This window comes from Rhipicephalus microplus, chromosome 8 (assembly GCF_043290135.1).
Source record: "Rhipicephalus microplus isolate Deutch F79 chromosome 8, USDA_Rmic, whole genome shotgun sequence".
NCBI classification, from domain to species: Eukaryota; Metazoa; Arthropoda; class Arachnida; order Ixodida; family Ixodidae; genus Rhipicephalus; species Rhipicephalus microplus.
This window is the reverse complement of record NC_134707.1, coordinates 56791245-56815322: the sequence shown is the minus strand read 5'-3', so window position 1 is coordinate 56815322 and position 24078 is coordinate 56791245. Positions and strand designations below refer to the sequence as shown.

Here is a 24078-nt window from a genome sequence, read left to right as displayed (position 1 = left end):
CACATGTCCCAAATTACCCCTCAGGCTGCTTGAAACTGTTATAATTTCATTGATAGCGTGCACAGTGAGGTCATTCTTCGAGATAGCCTTGCTCTGGAACCAGTCAAAAATTTTTTTTTGCGAATTGCCTGAGTGCAGCTGTCGGTTATCTAGTCACACGCCATCTAAAGTGCATGCACGGATGCTTTAATTAATAGAACTGCTTCAAGGCCACTTATCAACTGTCCTGAATACAATTGCTGACTGATATACGATCTTCTTCACAGTGCTACGCGCCCTATAACGTTCGTCACGTTCAGACACTTGCGCAATGTTCATGTTGATAATCGATATTTGGGGAATACGATAAGGATGACAATGACCTGACAATAGAGTTTTAGTGCCAGAGATGCGACGCGGTTGGCTTGTCTAAGCTCATGCTCCTTTGGGCTCTTTTAGGGGGGAGATTACAGCATAACCCACCAACGCGAGGACCCAATGGATGAGTGACCGTGACCCCGGTGCTAAAACTGTCTAACGTAGGCATTGGCAGGGTTCCCCTTTCAAGGGGAGGGGGGTGGTGAAAGTTCGTCACAGCCCCCTTCCTATCAAGTGAAAATGCGTGGGGCTGACTTTGCAACCCCCTTTTCCTCACGCCCATGTGTGGGGCTTTCATTTCGCGCCCCGGCTCCCCGTGCGAACGCCCATTGTCTCTAATGTATTGTCCACTTCGTCGTTGTTCACAGACTGATCACATAATTTGAGATGACCTTGCTTTACTGGAACTTGTTTGAAGCACTTGGACACACTTACGTCATCGGTTCGTCTAGTCGCGTCTCATAAAAAAATACATGGATGGATGCTTGAGCTTGCGGAACAGTTTGTAGGTGCTTTTTTATAAATTATTCTGCATGCAGTACTTGACTCAAGCTTTCTCGCTCACAATCTATGCGTCTAGTCGCATCACGTTCAGACAGTTGTGTATGATCCTGATATATTTCGTTCTTCGGTCATATTTGGGAAATACCGCAAGGAAGACAAATACATGACATGACGATGAAGCTTCAGTGCAGTGTAGACGCCGATTCGCTTGCTTATCCAAGTTCTTGCGTTCTTTTGCGCTTTTACAGGGGGCCAGTAGTGACCAAGAGAAGGCGCGGAGGGTACAAGAGAAACCCAGCGATGCGGGGACCTAGCAGGTGAGTGTCCCCAGCCCTCTGCACTAAAGCACTCTAATAGAAGAGTCCATAGCATTCATATTCGCAATAGAAAATATTTTGTTCATGAAGTATTCAGGACTACCGTGTTGTGTATACGTCGCCAGAACTCATGCCCGCACGCATTGCATCGGACCATATTCTTCATGAACCCCGTGGCACTACCGCTATAGATGTGACATAGCGCATGCCAAGCATGCCCCGAGCCCGGAACGGGCACGTGCCGGTGTAATTACACGTCTGTAGACGCTCACTCACTCATCCGCACTGAGCGGGACATTTTTTTTTCTTAAATACGCACACACACTTCGCATGCATGAGACCAGGCGTTCGAGAGACATGGTCTATCGAACTCTTCACGGTAATGGTGTAAAGGGGAAGGGGAGGGGGGAAGGTCGCGTCAAGATCCCTGGTGCGGCAGGTCCACCCGGCGGATGATGCATACCACGCTCGGCCGTCCAGTAGTGCTCGTTACTTACATGCCCACCATACAGCGGATGAGAGGAAGTGGCGGGTTGGGTCGCGAGCCAGGAATCTGATCAACAAAGGGGATCACGACGGTAGCGCTCAGGGAGCCGCCAGGAGTCGGGGCTGTAGTCGTCTAAGTAGAGTGCTTGGATGCCTGCGCCCCCAGACGGAGCGGAGGCGAACGAGTGCATCGAGGCGCTCCATGTCCTTGCACGCGCTTCGGCCCTCCTAATAATGACGCGACCTGGGGGAAGGGACCATCGCCGAGCCAGGGTATCGCATAACTTCACCGAGGTGGGTGGGTTGAAGCTGAAGGGGCAGTCATATGTGGGGGGGGGGGGGGGGGGCAGAGGGGAAACTGAGCGTCAAGGGACACCGGAGGTCGCCACTGGAACGCGTTGGGTCATCCCGGGGTAATACGCAGGGAGTCAACGTAACCTCTCCGTTCGCCCGCCCCTGCACACTTTTACCATCCGACCTCCGATGTGCGAAGGTGTATTGACCGCCGTTGTCTTGAACACTATATAAAGTTTTTGTTTTTTTCGTTCCGGTCTTATTAAAGGCAGTGGTCGTGCCACCATGATCGAGGCTGTGGCTGGACGGGGCATTTGACGCGAATACCGCAATAATCGCGCTCGGAGATGCTGGTGGTTGCTACCGTGCAGACACCGATGAGCAGGTGGTCGGTCCCCACCAAAATGAATGTCGCTTGCGACCAGCATGCATTCAGGAAGTGCCGGGAACAGGAATGGGTGACTCGCCGCTTGTGTAGCCTCGGCCCGCAGTAGGGGCTTTGTGCACGCAGGCGAATTAAGACCGACCGCTGTGGCTGGGTCGCCTCCATGGCGTCATACGAGGGTGCAGGCGCGAAGTCGATGGTTCGATTGCAGGTAATAATGACCGCGTCCTCATAGCGGCGGAATGTGAGAAACATCTCATGCGTTTGGCATGGGGGATTAGAGACGCCCTGAAAAATTTCGCAGACATGCTCGAGTGCCGTCATCTTGGCCTCATAACGTTGCAGTTTTGCATCCATGTCCAATAAAGAAACAGTGCTGCGGTGAATTCGCACACACGAAAGGGTTGGGCTGGCCAGATTATATTTTTTCATGACCATGATCATTTCATGTTAACGACATTGAATACTGGCAAGAAATTTAGCACATGATTGCGACACCCACTGATCGAAAGTGAAATCGTCTGTAGACGGTTCTACGAAGGGGGTTTTGGTGCTGCGATATTAGGTTGTAACCATGATAATGTGGATTTAATGTGAAGAGGTTTACTAGTGGTTGAGCGACGATACGCTTGTCAGTGACGACGAAGCGTGAGACACAGTCCAGCGAGACAGCAGGGATCAGAATGAAGAACCGAGCGTTGACGATGAGGAGCGTAGCCAGAACTTTTTTTCGGAAGAGAAGGGCAGGGGGGAGGGTTCAGTTATATTTCATAAATGCTCGTGTGGGCATTTGTATGTGTGCGTGTGTATATACGACAGAAAAAAAATTCGTGGAGTTTGAACCCCCCGATCTCCCCGCGCTCCTTTGATACGCTCCTGTTGGCGATGCTGCTGGATGGAGGCGCATCTTTTTTTTCACATTAATTACTTCAGAACGAACCTTGCTACTGGACGTGCATGCACATCAAAATGGTTGTGCTTGTGGATTCTCCGCTTCGTAACTGTTAGTTTCACTTAACGGTGTACGAAAAGCAAATTTCATTGATTCGATTGATATGTGGGGTTTAACGTCCCAAAACCACCATATGATCACGAGAGACGCCGTCATGGACGGCTCTGGAAATTTCGACCACCTGGGGTTCTTGAACGTGCACCCAAATCTGAGCACACGGGCCTACAACATTTCCGCCTCCATCAAAAATGCAGCCGCCGCAGCCGGGATTCAAACCCTTGGTCTGCGGGCCAGCAGCCGAGTACCTTAGCTGCTAGACCACCGCAGCGGGGCGAAAAGCAAGTTTCAAATCAACAAAGCGGACGGCTCCCATGTGTTGAGCGTAAAAAAAAAGTTTATGGCTATTAAAAGCACAACTCTTCAATGTCACTTTTTCTTTGACGAGGAAATCTGCTTGGGAGGACTGATTGATTGATATGTGAGTTTTAACGACCCTAAGCCGCATTGATTACGAGAGACGCCATATAGTGGAAGGCTCCAGAAATTTTCACCACTGGGGGTTCTTTAGGTTGAAAGGAAGGGGCATATAGATTTATTTCGTAGCAACTGGCACCTCCCAGTGAGTGAATCATCGTTGAAAATCAAACGATCAATGTCAGAGGGTAACTGCAGTAGCATCGCAAACGTGATGCCACTTTTTACGAATATGTTATATTGAGTAATATGCAAAAACAAAAATAACCAAACCCTTGCATAGCCAAATGAGTCCACACACCCACTCCTTCTATAAAATCCGTACCCAACAAAGACTTCCCGGCTGACACAGCATGTTAACTGTTTTGTCAAAGTCAAATCTTCGGAAATATGTCGCATGTTTTATGCGGCGTAATTCGGTCCCTTTAGAAGGTGCATTTTTTATTGTCGTGCGACGAATATCGTAACTATGTGAGTCTATGTAACGTTTAGGTAGTTTAGAAGGTGCATTAATTATTGTCGTGCGATGAATATCGTAACTATGTGAGTCTGTGTAACGTTTTGATAGTTATAACGCCAACCTTAGTGGTAAAGAATTGGACTTATTCGATTCAGTGACTCGGATCCTGACGGTGGCCCGTTCTCTTTTTTTTTTCTCAACTTTTCTTTCTTCACATTTACGTTGGATTTACTTTCAATAGCATCCTTGTACTTTCTTTCGCATTATTGCTTGTTTGTTTTTATTAATACTGTTACTAACAACGAAAATGAGCTCTTAATGGTATGCACTTTCCTTCGCAAGTTAAGGTAATCTGTTCTATGTGTTGCTTCTTTTGTTGTTTTCTTTATGCCCATTTACATACTTTAGACAATACTTACTGCGTAGGTTTTGTTTTTGGTTGGTGCTAGTAGGCTTGTTATTAATAAACGCTTCAAGTCTTGTCGGCCTGACGCGTTTGAACTTGTTGACCTTTCTCGCCCACGACCCTTTTCCAACTCGGTGTTGACGTACAACGCACTCTACAATAAATTGAAATAACCAAAGGAGAAAGGTCGAAATTCACAGCGTAGAAACTTTTGGTACCCGTACATTTTCTACATGGATTGTTCTTCACACCTGAAGGCAATTATACCTTAGGCATACTGTTATCAGAAATCGTTCCTGTTCGGGACTGGTGGATTTAGGACCACCGCAGGCTTTCTTCTGAAATGATTTTTGAATATACAGCGAGATTTTTGGGAAGGAAATGCAGCCGTCGCTACATTTCAGAGGACGTGTTCCTCTCCTGCATTCGGGTTTGTTTGCAGTGGGATGCGTGTGGTTCCGCATGCAATTCCGCAGAACGTTGGTATTGTGGAGGCGAGACCGTGATTCCTCCGAACACTGTAGGCTTATACCGTCCTTCCCTGGAGCTCGCTTTGAATAAAAAAGGAACACTTAGGGAACGTACACAGACTTGATTGATCGACTGAACTTAACGTCCAAACGCAACACCTGGCTCGCGGGATATGCCGAGTGAAGGACACCAAAATCATTTTGACCACCTGGGAGGCTTTGATTGATCGGGCTCGACTAAGTTCAGGAGAAGCAAGAGCAGGCGGTTCTTGAAAGCCGTCGTACACTTGAGCCATTGCGGTTTGACTTTGACCGCCCGGGGATTGTTTTCCGCGCATTCGAAGGAGCGGTTTTCCACGGTTAGCTCCGTTCGGATTGCGGCAGGGGCTGCAGGGCATCGAACCCGTGAACTTGTGCCATGCACAAGAACGCTCGCTGAGACGATGAGGTAGGCCTTTTCATTGCCATAATCACTTTTTTTACGAATGCTTGTGTGTTTCCACACGTATGAGAGGTTTACATCACACTTGACGCAATCCTGCTTTTTTTACAATATAACATTCGTCAAAAAAAGTAAGAAAAAAAATCAAGAAGTAAGCATGTTACCACAAACATTCTACAGCCCTAATTAATTGCACAAAGAATATAAGAAAAGTGGTAGCGCACTGACAATATAACGCGATTACAGCTTGAATTGGCTCACTACAAGTCGCAGCACGAAAGTGAATTCTCATAAAGCAACCACTTGCAGTTCGATCGCACACCAAGGAACACCATACAATGCACTATATGCAATCGTACGCTATAGACTGCATCAAGATAAGTATCAAAGTTTACCCGCCGCGGTAGTATAGTGATTATGGTGTTGGAGTACCCACCCCAAGGTCACAGGATGAAATCCAGGCCGCAGCAGCCCCGTTCCGATGCAGGTGGAGAGCTAGAAGCCCCTGTACTCTGGTTTAGGTGCATGCTAAGCAACTCAACTGGGCCGAAATTTCTGAGGCCCTCCACGGCAGTGGCCTTCGTAATGATATCATTGTTCTTAAACAAAAATTTCAAACAAGTATTTATAAGTACCACACCTACATTTTTTTGGGGTAATGGGGAGCCGAGCTTTGGAATATATTAGTGCAAAAACAGGCATTCACGTAGAACGAGAGGCAACTATCCTATGCACCCATCATGTGCCTCTCGTTCTATGTGAACTTTTGGCGCTTCACTGTCGTCGAAGGGTACTTTCTTTTTTCTTCCACATAAACTTTCACAAGCCTGCACACAAGAGAGCCGCATAAATACACTACATAAAGCTATCGTATACGGCACGAAGCCATGAATGGCGTGATGAAGAGGCGTAGCACTAATGTATTATATTTTTTGGCTCAGGGACATGACTCTGGTAGGTGCCCGTCACCTGCATCTCTCGGCTGAAAACGGCACAGGGTGCGGAACCTGTTCAATACAACTTTTTACTAACGAACCGCATGTCAACTGCCTGCTTCTTAAAGAAAAACACCACCAAAGGAAAAAAGGCACAAACATTTTTAAAGATACATTTCGGCTCTCACACAGGAACCTTGTTCACGATGACCACATAGTTAAAAAAAATGTTCTTTTTTTAAATATTCGCATATTCTTGAAGCGAACAATGACGTGTGGGCAAATCACTGAGGATAGTTCTTACCGCAAATAACCAGTGACATTGCCCACTCGCGCATGAAAATGAGGGACAATGCATGTGTGCAGTATATAGTGCAATGTGTTTTTGCCATTGAGCTGCCGCTTCGCGTAACTTCAACCCCGGGCTGCTGCAATTTCGCTGCTGCTTCCCGAACTTTCGCCTCCGGGGTAGCTTGCTGTCTGCGTAGACGGTGAGCCACCGCGTGCCAGGATGTTGCCTCTGGAGCACCGGATTCTTGTCGGCGTTGTCACTTTGCCTTTCGCGGACGAGAGTGCTTTCGCGATCGTTTTCATCTGTGGCAGAATCAGAGTGTTTGGCCATGATGATGCCCCTTGTAAGTTTTGCACCATGATGCCTAAAAAAAGTTAGGGACATACATACCCTAACTATACATATAGTTAGATATACATACCCCCATACATATACATACCCCCATATAGTTACGTATACATACCCCCTCTGGGGATACATCCCCCCGAGGGGGTATGTATCCCCAGAGTGTATATATCTCCCCGAGGGAGTATATATACCCCCTCTGGGGGATCAGCCAAAAGTGGCGTGGATAATACAGACTGTATTTACGATTAACATTTTGTAATAGCTAAAATAGGTTAGAGAATAAATATTTTGTGTAACGTTACTTATGAAAAGATTCTAATTTTGGCCTGCCCAATTTTTTTCGTTAACTTTCCAATGACCTTCCAATGGGTGTCTGGTCTTTAACGCGCCTATTCTCCATCGTCATTGGCGTCATCGCCGGACAACAGACGAGCCTATAGACCCTAAGATGTTTCATTCCAAAGTGTTTTTTTTTTGTCTTTCAGCTTGACCGGCGTTTTTCTTTCACTCACATATGGTTGTCCCAGACCAGACGGGAATCAGTCATACTCTTTGCTACAGAACTGTCTAGTCGGCTTTCCCAACTCGGCCCCAAGTTGACTTTCTATTATCGGGTGTGTTATTCCGGACAATTTCAAAGTTACACATTTGGACAACTCTGATTGGCGCGCATAGTTAATACAGCCTTTTGTATTACCCGAAAATGCCACCATCATGATATTTGACAGCGTGTAGAAAAGTACCCTAGGCCGTGGGAGCGCGGCACGAACGTTGATGATGATGGTGGCGCGAAAACGCAGCCAGTCATCCCCACATATTTTATTGCATTGTCAAAAGAGCTAATAAGAGCTGGCGTTGAGCAGCGGCTAACAAACCACTTCTCAGAACTTCAAATACAGTTTCGCATCAATGCTGCTGCTGCTGCTGCTGCTGCTACTACTACTACTACTACTACTACTACTACTACTACCACTACCACTACCACTACCACTACCACTACCACTACTACTACAACTACTACTACTACTACTACTACTACTACTAATAATAATAATAATAATAATAATAATGCTTTATTTCCACCAGCACCAATTTGATGGAGGATACGAGAATATAACCGGCTACCCACTTGACCGAGTTCTCACCCCCTATAAATGTGAGGCAGATGCGGTGGTGGCAACATGTGACGGTGGTGGTCAACATGTGAGAAAAATACACAACATAAACAAAATTAGGAAATACACTGCTTTCAAACACCTTGTCGACGGCAGTATCGGGAAGAAAAAAAACACAATGTAATGAACAGATGTATAAGCATATATCACATCTGAATATACAAACCATAAATACACAATGCACAAAACTTACGCGCAGCAGTGGTTGTATATTCATCCTTTTGTTTTCGTCCATTGTTTTCTTCCCCAAATTTTAGTCCTAGCAATCATCACTCCCTCCATCGCATTCATCAGCCTACCCTTATTCTATTGCTGGTCGAAGCCACCTAGCGAATTCATCCTGCCAGCCCGGTTCCGAACGAGCTGATTCTGCTTTGTGTATGCGAATTTCTCGATTTCGTCGTTTTCACCTGGCGCTTCGCCATCCTCAGCCGTACATGCAATACCTCGGAGTCCACTGTGTCACTACAACTGACGTTCTGTTATCGTTATAAAGGGTGCTTACCTGCGCAAACGACAGGGCAGGAGGGGACAGGAGAAGAGACGAGACAGAGCGCTGAACGACAACATGAGGCTGGAGCGAAGAAGACAGGAAAGGGCCCGTTGTATTAGAAATGAAACTCAAGAGACAGTGGGATTGGGCGTGTTGGTATAACATCATAAAGGGTGCTTACCAGCGCAAACGACAGGGCAGGAGGGGACAGGAGAAGAGACGAGACAGAGCGCTGAACGACATTTCATTTTTTTTTTTTGAGTTTCATTTCTAATGCAACGGGCCCTTTCCTGACTTCTTCGCTCCAGCCTCATGTTGTCGTTCAGCGCTTTGTCTCGTCTCTTCTCCTGTCCCCTCCTGCCCTGTCGTTTGCGCTGGTAAGCACCCTTTATGATGTTATACCAACACGCTCAATCCCACTGTCTCTTGTGTTATCGTTAGTTCTTATGATTTGACCTGGTCGCCTAATTTTGTACCTGTTATTCTCAATCAATGTGATATCGGCTAGTTCCGTCTGTTCTTTGATTCATTCTGCTGATTTCCAGCCTACGAAGTTCGCACCTTTCATCTTCACTACCAATGCACGCTCCGCGGTTCTTGCTGGGCTTCACATTCTTTCAAATTGACTGACGAGTTAGTAAAATTTCGCCCTGGTTTTAGCATAGATATGATGCTTTGGGAGCAAACTTGCCATCCTTACAGCTTCATCTCAGTTTCAGCTCCGAAAGTACTTTGTACACTGACCCCGAAACTGCTGATAAAGCTCCGATGTGTACTTCTCCGCGGTGTACTTTGATGGATTGCATTTCATTTAAATGGCGAGTTTCTGAAACTTCTGTTGGGAAAGTCCAGGGTTAAACGTCGCGTATGTGGACAGAGTCGGTCGTTATAGCTCCCACGTTGGTTTACTCTCACAGTGCCCACAAGCCCTACGAACAAACAGCCGTCGCTGCGGGGAAGACTACCTCGTGACGACACGTGCTGCGCACGACGGGATGACTTCACGTGCGCGAGAGGGCGCGACGACTTCTGGAACTTCGGCAGCGTCTGGAGGACATCCTGCGACCGCCAGCAGGAGAGGGCGTCCCGCTGATGGGATTATCCGCTGCGCTGGCGTCGCGAGAACGTGCGCGGCTCGTTATTAGAAGATCTCGTACCATCTAGCGTCTGATGGCAGGGGCAGGCCCCAGCCGACCGTCTCGCCAAAAAGCGTTCCGCAGACTTCGTTCCGGAAGTCTTGTTAGCGGACAGACGGGAGACCTTCTTCGCGGGAAAGGTACAGGCTCGGCGTATATATGCAAGATCAGCGGACGTGGCGAGGCGTGTTATCGGGCCAGGGCTCGCTTGCCTGGCGAACGTATTTAGGGGTGGTCTCCCGTCGATCGGCGAGTGCTGCCTCGAGATCTGAAGATGCGGCCCTGACTGTGAGAGAGGCGGCGTCCACTCGACAAACAAAGGGAAGCGGTGTAACGTCTGGCAAACAGTGACAAAGGAGGTAAAAAAGAGTCTCATAGGGGTGTTTTGGAGGATATTAAGCTCTGCCATACACTATAACCTCAATGCGAGAGGTCAGCTGGTCGGGCGCTTCACACGGTGACCCACGGACGCTTGCTATCCCGTGGTTTCGGTTTTTTCCCCCTTCGTGCACCAGTGTTGTCTTGGAATAACACAGGAGACGAAATTTGCAATGCAGCACTGCAGTGCTGAGCAAGGAGGAAATGCTTTGCATATTTCTTTAAAGCGATTTGGGGGATCGTGCGCCGGAGGCCACCTGAGAACGTGGAAAAACTCGGATTAGTAGAGGACCCGGAGCGCATTGACTGCTGTTGGAGGCGTTGTATTTTGTGGAAAGGTATACGTGGGGAGACGGGTGTCCAGCTGTTTCGGTTTCCTCGAAGTGGCCCCTTACACCGATGAAGCGCGGGACACAGAAGGCTCTGCGGGACAGAAACAATGTAACAATGGTAGAGAGAAAAAAAATTCTGCAGATCACACGTACCTGGGAATCGACGTTATGCGAAGCATGCGGAGGAAAGGTGACCGTGTTGAAAATTTTTTATTGAACGACACGTTATGGAGTGACGCTAAATATATGTACAAATGTTGCACACGCAGGCATACGTTGAACAGTTGCAGATGTTCATCTTGTTACGGAAGAGAAACACCGTATCGAGGCCAGGCTGGGCGAAGAACGTACCGGGATCACGGGTGTGGGACATCGCAAGGTACGTAGTAGCTGGCGCTCCAACTGATGGCGGTGACGGGTTGTTATCATTAGAAGCCATGGCCGGAGGCTGGATGGTGCAGCCGCTGTGAAGCTTCGTGTTGAGGACGGGGAACGTTACACCTCCACCAAATATGTTACTGAAGAGAGACGCCGTATCGACGTGGCTGTGGATGAAATATATTTCAAACCAGCACCAGCAGCGGCGTGACCGGTAGACCAGACACCGAGTGGAGACCACCCTTCGTCTTCCTCGTCAGGCACACACGCGCGTCGCCCCCTATAATCTCAACTTGCATACATGTAGCAATATAACCAGTTGTTTGCACTTGTGCAACGATGTCAACTGGAACATGCGTGTTAGCAACACCAGAATCTGATATGAAGCGCTGATGCTCGTGACGATGCTGGCACTGGACACTGTTATGTAAATCAACACCACAATTTACGTTAACTCGACGTGACAGGTGTATCAAAGGAGTAGATATGTAATGTTTATAAAACTGGGTAGGCAGCACTGCAACCACTATTGACGTTTAACGAAGATTAGCGTCTATTTGAAAAGTAGTTCCGAGACCTGGCGTAGCTCTGTGGTAGAATGCTTGACTGCCACGCAGAATGCTTAGGTTTGATTACTGCTGCGACCCTGAAATTTATTATTTGCATTCGTGGAGGGGTCAACGCTGCCTATTTGAGATTTTTCTTAACACCAACATTTATTCTATACCTTCTTAGGGTCGACGCTGCCGATGTCGGGTATTGCTTAACGATCACGTGTTAAAATATCATGTGTGTGTTCTCGTCGTTCCTGGATCGATACTGTCGATCACCTATGGCACATACCCGCATAGAAGCGGCCCGTGGGTATGTGCTACTGTCCAGCGGGAAGTGTTTGACGATGAAATTATTAATGTATTGAAATACACGGGACTATGAAAAATAGACGGGACTATGAAATTATTAATGTATTGACCAGTGCATCATATTCGTCAGACCATTTTACCCTCGCATGCTGATTTTGGTTCACGCCAAGTTGACAGGGTGGCTACGAGAGCACCCAAACGTAAGCGGATAGATAGATAGACAGACAGACAGATAGATAGATAGATAGATAGATAGATAGATAGATAGATAGATAGATAGATAGATAGATAGATAGATAGATAGATAGATAGATAGATAGATAGATAGATAGATAGATAGATACGATCAAAGTCGTCGAAGTTCGCTAAGAAATGCTTCGCAATAAAAAAAAATGATTTGATATTCTCGCTACAGCTGATGACGAGCAGCGATTAAACGTTCCAGAGGCTGAATCTATGACGCTTAGAGAAGACCCAATTTTTGCATTAACGCGGAGATTTTCTACGAGAACAAGGATAATAACAATTATTCCAATATACCCATCACGGTGGTCTGGTGGATATGCGGTGCTCTACTGTTGGCCCACCGCAGGTGGCGGGTTCGAATCCCGACCACTGCAGCAGCGGCATTCTCGATGGAGGAAAAATGCTTGAGGCACGTGGGCTTTGATTTAAATGCACGTCAAAGAAGCCCACGTGGTCGAAATTACAGGGGCCCTCCACTACCGCGTCCCGCATAATTGGATGATGGTTTCGGCCCATTAAAGCCGCCAAAATACAAATTATTCCACAATAGCTTCTGGAAAAAAAGTTGCTTAGACTTTTAGGGCCTCATTCCACAGTTTAATCCCCACTGACTCGTTTTTATTATCTGATATTTAATGAGCAGATTATCGCAGCAGTGGGTGCAGCTGAATTTTTCGACTGAGGAACCTCCGTTCGTATAATTTCATGCAACACACACACACACACACACACACACACACACACACACACACACACACACACACACACACACACACACACACACACACACACACACACACACACGCACGCACACGCACACACGCACGCACACACACACACACACACACACACACACACACACACACACACACACACACACACACACACACAAAACATACTGAGCTGGAATATGAACTACCAGTTATATCGTAATGACAACGGAATATCAGGCGTCGGAGTATATCGGTTCAAAACTATGAAATTCGTTCATGACCCTTGTGCAGTTATCGACAGGAGTTGTTCATCTGAATCGCAAACGCGATGTGGGTGATTTGGTTTACCTTCGTGGTGAAAGCGAGCATGCACGCAACACTGAAGTGCGGACTGAAATACGACTGAGCGAAAGAACGACCAACACGAGCGCTTTTGAATCGTGTTTAGGAAATGTGAGGGGAAGAAGTGTTTGAACCATTGCCGATGAAACTGAGTGACTAAACTGATGAACTCACTGATGAAACTGATTGTACGCATCCTTGGTATCGGTCTCGCTGTACGCTGATGCTATCACGCAGGTACAAAAAAAGCAGGCTAACTCGGCTTGCACCATGCCTGCTTAGCGTTTTCAAGAAGTGCCGCTACAGCGAGGTGAAGTTCAGAAAAAAAAAAAAACAAAGTTTATGCTGCTTGCTAAACAAAACGCTCTGTTGGCGGCTGATCGTATACAGTCGACTTATGATGCAGTCGTCTTAGACACGATTTAAGGTGACACACGCCATTATTCGCGTTAAGGAATGAGACGCTCAGCCAATCACGCACGTCTTGATACTTTGCTGCTTTAGAGTAAAAGCAAAATGCCAGTGAGAATGGTTGTGGCGCTTTTGTGCGTATGCTTCAACTGCACCGTCGTTACTGAGTGGGGCCAGGGGGGTCTTGGACGTTTCTGGGGGTACTCGGGCTCGCAGCGACTGTAAATTTCGAATAGGAGTCTCTTACTGAAAGAGAAGACTTCGTAAAGAACCATGTATAAGGTTCAGAATTATCTTAATCCGCTTAACTGAAGCCATGTTTTGATGTTATGTTTTGATTTCGGCTCATTGCAGGAAAGACACGCTGGAAGAAGATATAAACGATACATAAAGCATTAAATGCTGCTTACATTGCCTTGTCGCCCAATAGGTCGTATCAATAGGCTTTAATAGGCGCATACCTCATTTCTGTACTCGGGAACAACTCTCTGTGGCAATGAAAGGAAAGGTACGGTGTTGGGGCTACTGCAAACGTAATCCTCCGCGAAGTAGTTCGGCTAGACTCGCTTTCCATTGGACGGCCGTGTTCAAATGATACCACAGCATAGAACTTGCTACGTCTGCTTACACAGCCGTTTGTGAGGGAAATTGGTCACAAGATTCTTCGGAGAGTCGTCGGAATAGCTGGAGTATAGTGTTCTAGAACACTTTAGCTGGAGGGCGACGTGCGCTCACCTAAAGGTGGAGACGCTATTTTGAACTATGAGGTGCACCTATAGAACGTACGATGTTTTCAGACGTGCAAAACGCGAAATTACACTTCATAAAGCAAAACAAATAGCTACATCTCTTTGGCTCGTTGAGCACCTCTTTATAAATAGCATCCTGTAGAAATTGAGCAAATGAAGTTTTTTGATGATTTTCGCGCAGAAAACGTGGACGCATTTATGGGACTATATTTTTTCAGCGGTGACACATGCCCACGTCGGTTCCGTGGCCTTCCCCCTCATTGCCACAGAAATTTGTCCCCGAATTCAGTATGCAATACGAGGTAGCGAATGCCCGTTTATAAAATATACCCACCTCCCGCATGTCTCGTTTGTCGCTGCAAGCGCAAATCACCATTCGCTCGCCCACCAGCGCTCTCGGTTGCAAGCTTTCGTGCAACTTGTTATGTAGGAGCTCGGGTGCAGGGACCACACGTGCAGACGCTAAAGCTGAATCTGTATCTTCTCAGTGGCACCACTGTGTACCTCATATGCTTAAACACAGAACGCAGAGCACGTCGGCCCCCGTTCCCACGGTCCCTCCGGCATGGCACCGAGCTTCATGAATCAAACGCGTCTGCCACTACATTGTCACGTCACTTCCTCATGTGAGCGACAACGCACGCGATCGACAGCGTGCTGCAGGCCGGCGCACAAAGCGCGCTCGACAAACGACCTCCCCAAAAGCTTTCCTGCCTTCAACAGCGCATCGCTGATGTTTGGAACGCCGTCTGTCAACGCCGGGCGTAAACACCGTTGCCCGCCTGCCGCAAGAGGGCAAGCGCGAGCCACTCGCGTGGCTCCGCTCGCGGAGCCACGCGAGTTTACTAAACAACGGACCCTCGTTTCTGCAATCCTCTCCACCAACCACGCGTTGTCATCCGGCGAGAACCCAGCGTCTTCCCCGTACCGCATCTCCCTCAGACATCGTCGCGGTGCTTGTCGAGAAACCGAGGCACGACCGGGCAATGTCTTCGAGGGAGGTCATTCCAGCGTCTCCGTGAGAGAGCTCAGGGACCGCGATATCTGGGGCGACACGCCGCAAGTTTACACGCAACGGCGAGACGCGCACAGTTTATGCAGAATGGCTAGGTAGGAGCATGCAGGCACGAGCGAGTGCAACAACTGCCGGCGCCACCGCCGCCGACGACACCAGATGGCGGTCTTCACGTTTCGCCAGTCCACGACGGGACACGTGCTCGGCTCGAGCCTGGGGTCCCCTGGCGGCGGAGGAGGAAAGTTTTGGCGCGTGCGCACCAGCGTGTCTGGCTGGTGGTGCTTTTTTCCTCGAAGACTCCGGGTTCAGGATCCACACGGGCGGGGATGAAAAGTAAGGGAGGGAAGACACGTTGGAGTCTGAAGACCGCAAGATAGTCCAGATGGTTTCCCGGCATACGGTCGACGGCGTTGTCTTTTAGTCGCCTGGCCCGGTCCCGGCCATCGGAACAACACTACACGCGGCGTGCGTGGATACTCTCTCCATAGGATCCAGTGTGCAGAAGTGTTCGCACCATCACCCCCTCCTTATTCTGGCTAACGGGTCTATTGTTTATTACGTTCTGTTCTCTTCTACGCCCTACTGGACCTTTTTGTTTTCCTGGTTGTCTGCTTCGCCTGTATCTTTCTCTGTGCGTGGCCCTCTCCACCGTTTCGGAAAGGGCAGTCCTTCATTCCTTCTCGCATTGTTCTCTATAGCTAGCACGTGTTCATTGGCCGACTGGCCTCTCCTGCATTTTACTATTTTTAGTTTCTTTGCGTTCGTGTTTATCGCGAGTTCGACTACATCCTTTAAGCTATATATATATATATTTTGCCGTGTCCAGTCTGGCTTTGTAGTGCCGGGCTCAGGGTTCGTTCCCAGGCTGTTTTTCCCGTACGAGGATGTCGATGACCAGAGTGCTGCACGCGTTTAGTTCTAGGTTCAAAGCCCGCGTCTTGGGATCCGTTGAACCCGGTCCGGTCACCGAACGAGAGTCTTAGCACAGGTTTTTGAAGTCTGCTGGGAAGCATGCATGTTGTAGAGGTCGAAGCACTGCCTTTTCTTACCCCTTTGGACATGTGCTGGAAATTCGAGCCTGACAGTGAGTCTTTTTCAAATGATATGTTCACCTAGAAATACTATTTTATGAAAATGACATGGTTCATTAGGCAGGCCATACTTAGCTTCAGGTCTGAATAGTTGAAAAGAGCCATCAAGTACACTACAATTACCTTTAAAACCAACAGTACGGGGGCTATTCCAAAGACTTAAGTGTAATATGAGGTACTCTTACTTGATAGCCCATGATGTCTGGTCGTTTAATGGTTACGCCACTGATAATCTCTTCTCATCGTATCGAGGCAGGCAACTCGTAGTATATCTGCTAGGTAACTCTAGAAGATTTTTCAGTTTAACAAACGAAAGGGACCAGCCGCTGAACAGCAACTGGCGTATTACAAGCATGTGATAAAATCTTTGCAACAATGGCGAAACGATGTTCCAGTTCGAGAACGGATGGAAATGTCTCCCACGGGAATGAGTGAACAAATATCTTTCAAAGATCTAACTGACGAACAGTGCCGGAAATTCCGCGCGAGAAGACGTTGGGCTCTTAGAAACACGTCCCTCCCCTCCGAAGTCCATGATTTAAACTGGATTAAAGAATTGAAGGCTCTACCGACGGCCGACCGCCTTGCGGCGTGGGGCGTGGCGCCCTCCGCCACATGTCCGCAATGCGGCCGCGTCGAAACGCTGCACCATATGTCTTTCACGACTGCATTGTAGCGCGCACCTTTTGGTGCATGGTTACCAGTATGTTCCAAATAAGTATGCAGTGCACGAAGTCTCGCCACAGGAATAACTTTGTCGAACTTTTAGTGGCTCTCGGAGCCTTCATCTCATGGAAGTGGAGGGGACTGGCTCATCTGAGAGGACACCCTCAGAAAGCCATGTTTCCTCTGCTACGTCGCTTAAGAAACGTAATGCTTATGCATCTCAATGGAGAACTAGTTATGCTGGGAGAGGAGGTGATCCTCCGACGCTGGTCTACGCAATTAATTATTGTAGTGTCCATGCTTTTCCTATTGGAGTGTCCATGCTTTTCCTTTTCTACTGAAGAGGTGGTCTAGAGCTTGTGCCACTGTGAAACTACAGTGTGAATTTTCCATTTCTTTATTAGAAAGATGTACTTTTTCTGAATTATTGTTCTTGAGCATGAGAGCAAATTGTCTTCACAGGTGGATGCAAACACATCAACTTACATTGTGAAAGACCCCCTTGTTTGTACACATTGTCTTTACTGTTTATATAAGTTTCATCATCTCAAAATTTATGAATGTCTCGTCCTTGTTGTACAAATTTTTGCATTGTACATTACTGCATACGCAAATAAGAATTTTCGCTGTACATAACAGCTTGCACTGTACATACGCATGATCATCATTGTCTATGTTTCAATGTACACATAAATAATGTAAGATATATCTGGTGTAGAGAGGTAATAAAATTCTTCTAAACGAATGTGAGGCCCATGGGACTGTTATAAGCTCTCGCATAGCTGAGAACCTCGAGCTCCAAGTCGTTAACAGCCCTTTCTAAACACAGATGTTGTTAAGGTGCTCATTGAAGCTTTTGTTCATGCACGTATCATTTGAAACATACACACTAGTCCGCAGAGGCGCTCATCACGTACCCATCGCGTGTGGTGTGACCAATGTTAATTTTTGCTGCAAGGCTCTTCATAGCACTTCTCTGTAACATAGAAGACGCCAGAGAGCTTGTCCTTCGGAGAGAGATAAAAAAAAAAAAACTAAGTCCATCCCATACCCAAACCTCTTTATATTCTTTACTTACGACATCTGTGTGAGTGCACCCATTTCAACGCGCAAAGACAAGAACCGACTGCAGCTCTGGATAGACTAGACGATCGGCCTTTGTCGGAACAAAGGATTCTGGGTCATTGGCCGAGCCCATCCTCAGCCCAGAAGGCTTTGAAAGCTTTGCTGTGCTTTTTGCGGACAACTGGCCTCAGAGACAGACTTTAGTGTCTTATATTCTTTGATGTTGCCTTTCCTCTGTCGCAATTTTTTAAGAGCGAAGCTCCTTAAGGCGTGGGCTGTGCGTCCCCTGTATGCAACCACCTCTCGTTCAGTTCTAAGTATTACGCTAGCCACCGCCCGATCTAAAGGGTACAGCCATATCCATCCGTCCATCCGTCCATCCGTCCGTCCATCCATCCATCCATCCATCCATCCATCCATCCATCCATCCATCCATCCATCCATCCATCCATCCATCCATCCATCCGTCCGTCCGTCCGTCCGTCCGTCCATCCGTCCGTCCGTCCGTCCGTCCGTCCGTCCGTCCGTCCGTCCAAAAGATGCAAGATGTTATAAACTAGACGGCGGTACGTGTAGTTGATTATGAAAGATGCGAGGTGTTATAAAATAGGAATGATGCCACATATGGCGCGTGTCATCGTTCGATATAGTGCGGCGACGTACGCTAGGGGGAGCGTTGCAATAAAATCGAGTGGGCAAAATGTACGGAGGATTCATGGTTTACCAGGTTTACCTCCGGAGCTTCGCCCACTCATCATCATTCACTTCGTGGATATGGCGGCATTTTTTTTGCAATTTCTCCCTCTCTTCGCAACATTTCTTTTTAACATCTTTCATTCCCCTCACCCCTTTCCCCAGCACAGGGTAGCCAGCCGGTCTAAGAACTGGCTGACCTCCTTGTCTTTCCGCTTAAACTTTCTTCCTTCTTCCTTCCTTACTTACGACATCTCTTACAGTATGAAAGGCTGAAATTTCTTTTCATAATATTTCACAGTAACGTTAATTTAAGCTACTACCAGTACTTTGACATCAACACGCAAAAATATTGATTGATTGATTGATTGATTGACTGATTGATTGATATGTCTCACAAAAATATCGAGACGTGGACACAGTACGTACATACCACCCCACAAACTTCACGACGTCTGCTTCAGCTACACGTTCTACCCTAGGGTGATTCAACAGCGGAATTCATTGCCGGATTCGGTTGTGAAAACTGAATTCCTTGCTTAGTCTTCAGAAGCCAGAAACTTTATAGTGTACTTTGTAACATGCCTCGAAATCGTGGTGTCACGTGTGAATTACGTGCCTTGTAATTATACTGGTATTTATTATTCGTATTGATAAATGATTTGATAAGTGATATGTGTTCCAGCAGTGATGCTTTTTTTTTTCTGTTTCACTGACTAACTTGGAATTGCGATAGATATGTTATATGTATTTTGAATTGTGTGGAATTGTATGTGTCACAATATCGAAGATTAATTTCCGTGTTTCTATATTGAACATTTTGGTTTAAATATGACTTTATTACACTCCTGTAGTAGCTCATATAAAAGAGCGGAGAGTATCAATTAATAAAAAAATGCTGCTTAGCACTTTCAGCAGCTAGCTGTCGGTAACTTGTGCTCCGTCATAAAAAACTGTCCCCATTTTGTTCAGAGTGCAGATGTTTGACGGGACATTAAAAACAAATAACAACTTATGTCAGATTGATACGTGCGTTACTGTTTGAAAGCACTGAAACTTCAGTATTAAAAACATTAGTGTTTTGGTAGTAGAGAAATCAAGACCGTTGTAGGGCGCGATATTCAAACAAAGCTTTGACGGATGCCGGTATGATCGGGAAGAATCATTGAATAAAAAGATAAAAACGCCAACTAAAACAGATTTCAAAATTCACATAATATCTACGGAGTGAATAATGATGAGTGAGGCGAAACGTCCATCCGTGTGTCCATCCATCCGTGTATCATGAACGGACGAATGGACTCTTTGCCCCAATGATTGATTTGTGGGGCTCAACGTCCCAAAACCACCATTTTATTATGAGAAACGCTGTAGTGTAGGGCTCCGGAAATTTCGACCACCTGGGGCTCTTTAACGTGCACCCAAATCTGAGTACACGGGCCTACAACATTTCCGCTTCCATCGGAAATGCAGCCGCCGCAGCCGGGAATCGAACCCGTGACCTGCGGGTCAGCAGCCGAGTACCTTAGCCACTAGACCACCGCGGCGGGGCTCTTTGCCCCAATCATCGTAATTCACTCCGTGGATATGCTCTGAAAACTACTTACGCCATCTAGTTATAATACACCCAAGGAAAAATACACAGCTCCATCTATTTAGCAACCCATAAACCAGAGGTGGCTACATACTACTACTACTACTACTACTACTACTACTACTACTACTACTACTACTACTACTACTACTACTACTACTGCTGCTGCTGCTACTACTACTACAGAGAAGGGAATGACCCACGGAGTAAGGAGCTTCGTCCCTAAAATATAATGACGTTTCGGCAACCATAACGGGTGCCTTTTTCACAATGCGATGCATAATATTTTTATTCTGGTTGGGGTTTTAGCCTTCTTATTTTAGGCCGCGATGATCGCCACCATACGTTACAGAAATTTATCAAAGAAAGTAACATTGCCTTCGTAACAAGTCGTTCTGAAACACCGCTTGTGCGTTTCTGTTTGATTCAAGCGAAAAAAAAAAAAACTTTTTTCGCTACCATGGAGAACAGCGCGGGTCGTGCAAAAAGTATATTTTAAGCAGGAACACTTGCCCTTTCAAAGAAAACATTCGAATATCGCTTAAACAGGTGACCTTTGGAAAAGGTCTAGTGCCACAATAACAGCAACACGTTGGTACAAATCTCCAAAAGGACTGGCATCTGGACGCCAGGACACACACACACACACACACACACGCACACACGCACACGCACACACGCGCACACGCACACACGCACACACGCACACACACACACACACGCACACACGCACACACACACACACGCACACGCACACGCACACGCACACACACGCACACACACACACACACACACACACACACGCACACACACACGCACACACACACACACACACGCACGCACACACATACACACATACACACATACACATACACACACACACGCACGCGCACGCGAGCAAGCGCGACGTATCTATAGTAATGCAGTGACTGTGCAGTGCGGCCACTTCCCTTTGCTAGAACGGCGCCCTGCTGTAGTCGAGACACGTTTTTCACAATGTCTGACAGATGGCTCACATACACACACAGACGCGCGCGCGCGCGCGAATGGTACACATACAGGTTTTTGATCTAAAGCAAGAGTCGCATGGCCTCCAAGATACACGCAGCGCGCTTTCCATCTCGGAGACCATGAAGAGTCTCACAATGCCTCACAGACGGCAGCACATTATCTAGCGTTTCCTGTTTGCTTGATCAATGCCTATGGAAAGGCGTGATATGTTTTCCGCTAGATGGACATAGTTGTCGATTTTTTAGAACTGTTTGAATGTTCCTGTGTGTTTTTAGCGGTGATAGTGGCCCTATGCCAGCCTTTTTTGACGTAGTTTGATGACCTCCCAAATGCCCCTACATATCGCCGAATGTGCTTCTTTTCTTCATAACACTTGTTGAACAAAGTGTGTTAAGGATACTTTTTCCATTACATTGAATTTATGTTGTGTTTTTTTCCTGAAGCTCCCGCGAAGAACATCGTGGCTTCGTGGTAGGACACCTGCTTGTCACGTGAACGGCCTGGGTTCGATCCTCAATGGCTCTGACTATCAATATTCTTTATTTGATTTGCTTATTCCTTGATTTTTCGCTCACGGACAACTTTTCACTCGTAACCAACGGTGCCATCGTCTATGGCGGAATTTCTGCGACCCGAGCTCTCTTACACTATCGCGTTAAAAGGAGGTACGGCGCCTCAAGGAGTCAATGCTTCATAGGGCCAGACAACGGGCTTTTTTTTTTACACCCTCAAAGAAGCTTGGCAATTCATGGAGTAGACCACGGCGATCACGTTTATAGAATGTTATACAGTACTGCGCGCCGCGTAGAGCCTCCATATGAAAAAAAAAAAAAACTATTCCCGCTCTCTTTTCCGACGCATGACATCTCCTCCTTTCACGCCCGGTTACGCTAAACCACCGATCGACGACGTGATAGCAGGCACCTCGTCGATTGGTTTAAACCAGTCACGACGGAAGGCTACTCCTTCCCTTCCCTGTAGAAAAAGGTGGCGAGCCCGCGCGAAAACTCGAAACCAGCCGAAACCAACGTTCTAACCCCTGTAACTTACTTAATACGGCATGCATTCGCACAATTCTTGCGGCAGCAGGTTCACAAAGCAAAAGTGCGCTTCTATATAACACTTCTTTGGACCTCGGGGTTGTCTACTGGCCAAACTCAAACCAGTGATAACCTGTGTAGCTAACGAACATATTTAACACTAAAATAAGGAAGAAAATGTGGGGCGAAGACAGTTATATAAGGGTCGTAGGCTGCATATGGCCAGCGTGTTTGAGATGCCTGCTTTAAAGGGGCACTACAGAGAAACGATGACTTGAATTAGACTGACGAATGGCACGCTGAGAGCGCTGTAGTGTCATATGTGCCGCTATCATGAGTTCGTTAGTATCAGACAAAATTAAGGTTGAAGTTTACTTTCTAAATTTCAAACCGAAACCTCCGCGCTTGACCTCAGCAACTCCTAAATGTATATTTCGTATTTTCGTGACATTGGCTCGATGATAGAAAAGCTCTAAAGACAGCGTGAGCTTTCTTTGGTTCTGAAATAAAAACATTTATGTAGAAAAGAAAAAAAAAAGAATACACACAGCTTTGCCACAAAGGCGAAGCACTGAACGCAACAGCAACAAATCAAAATGTCCCGCGCAGAATGGCAAGCAGATCGAAACGTGCCCCGCATTTCTCACGCCCAAATGACGCAAATGAAGCGTACTCACAGGTACAGATGAACGCGAATAAGCGTCTGAGTTGTTACCCTGATGAGTCTGAAAAGCTCGCTCTTATCGCAAACGCAGACTATAACGATTGCAGTGACCTTTTTGCGCCCGGTAACTACAACAGAATCGTTCTGGCGAAAGCCCAAAGCCAGCCAAGACGTAGGATCTTGCTCACCGCGAGATAAGGGCGTGCTTTTGAGCGTCCACCTCCTCCTCTCCTCAGGGCAAAGCACGAGTGGGACATGAGAGCGCGCGCCGCCGCGTCGTGACGACGCGCGCTCATTGCGCCATCTTGCTGGTAATGCTGAAAACACGAAGTGGAAACAACGTTCGGTATGATGCTACTACTAACCTTGGTCAACTATATAGCTGAGTAAGCATAGCTGTGTCGCCATGTTTTGTCGATGACAGATACTCTTAATTGGTTGACTTGGGGTGACGTCAGCTGTACAGGTGGCGGTGCAATTCGAATCCTCAGAGTGAGCTGAGGATTCGAAATTGTGCTTTTATAGCTATCAAATGAACCCGGACGGTGAAACAAGACGAAGTATGGTGTTGGATGGGTGGACACGACTCGGAGTGCACACTTCGTTCAAAATTTCCGAAAGACGTATCCCGACCCGTTTAAGCTTTACACAGGTGGCGCGAATTTCTGCCCTTATTTTTCTCTTTAGGGTCCGCTCAAATTCCGCTTTGGTAGCGGACTCTATAGCGGGTACGCCGACCACTCCTACTTCTACAAACGCACGATGCGACATGTGGCGGTCCGCGATGGTCCGGGCACTTCCTGACACGCTTGCGTGGTTTCGCGATAGAAGTGGAGTCCGTTTTTATGGGTGTCTCTCGAAAGATGCCAGTAAACGTGTGTGTCTGTTGTTTGTACCTAAG

At 47.1% G+C, this 24078-nt stretch overlaps 1 protein-coding gene across 1 annotated transcript in view; it reads left to right on the top strand.

The window, feature by feature from the left end:
• LOC119164508 (glutathione-specific gamma-glutamylcyclotransferase 1) overlaps positions 1-24078 on the top strand; it is a 209134-nt gene that overhangs the window by 47205 nt on the left and 137851 nt on the right. Inside the window, exon 3 of the mRNA XM_075871889.1 lies at positions 1110-1178. The gene's annotated coding sequence lies outside the window, so the exon portion shown is untranslated. The remainder of the gene's footprint in view (positions 1-1109; positions 1179-24078) is intronic.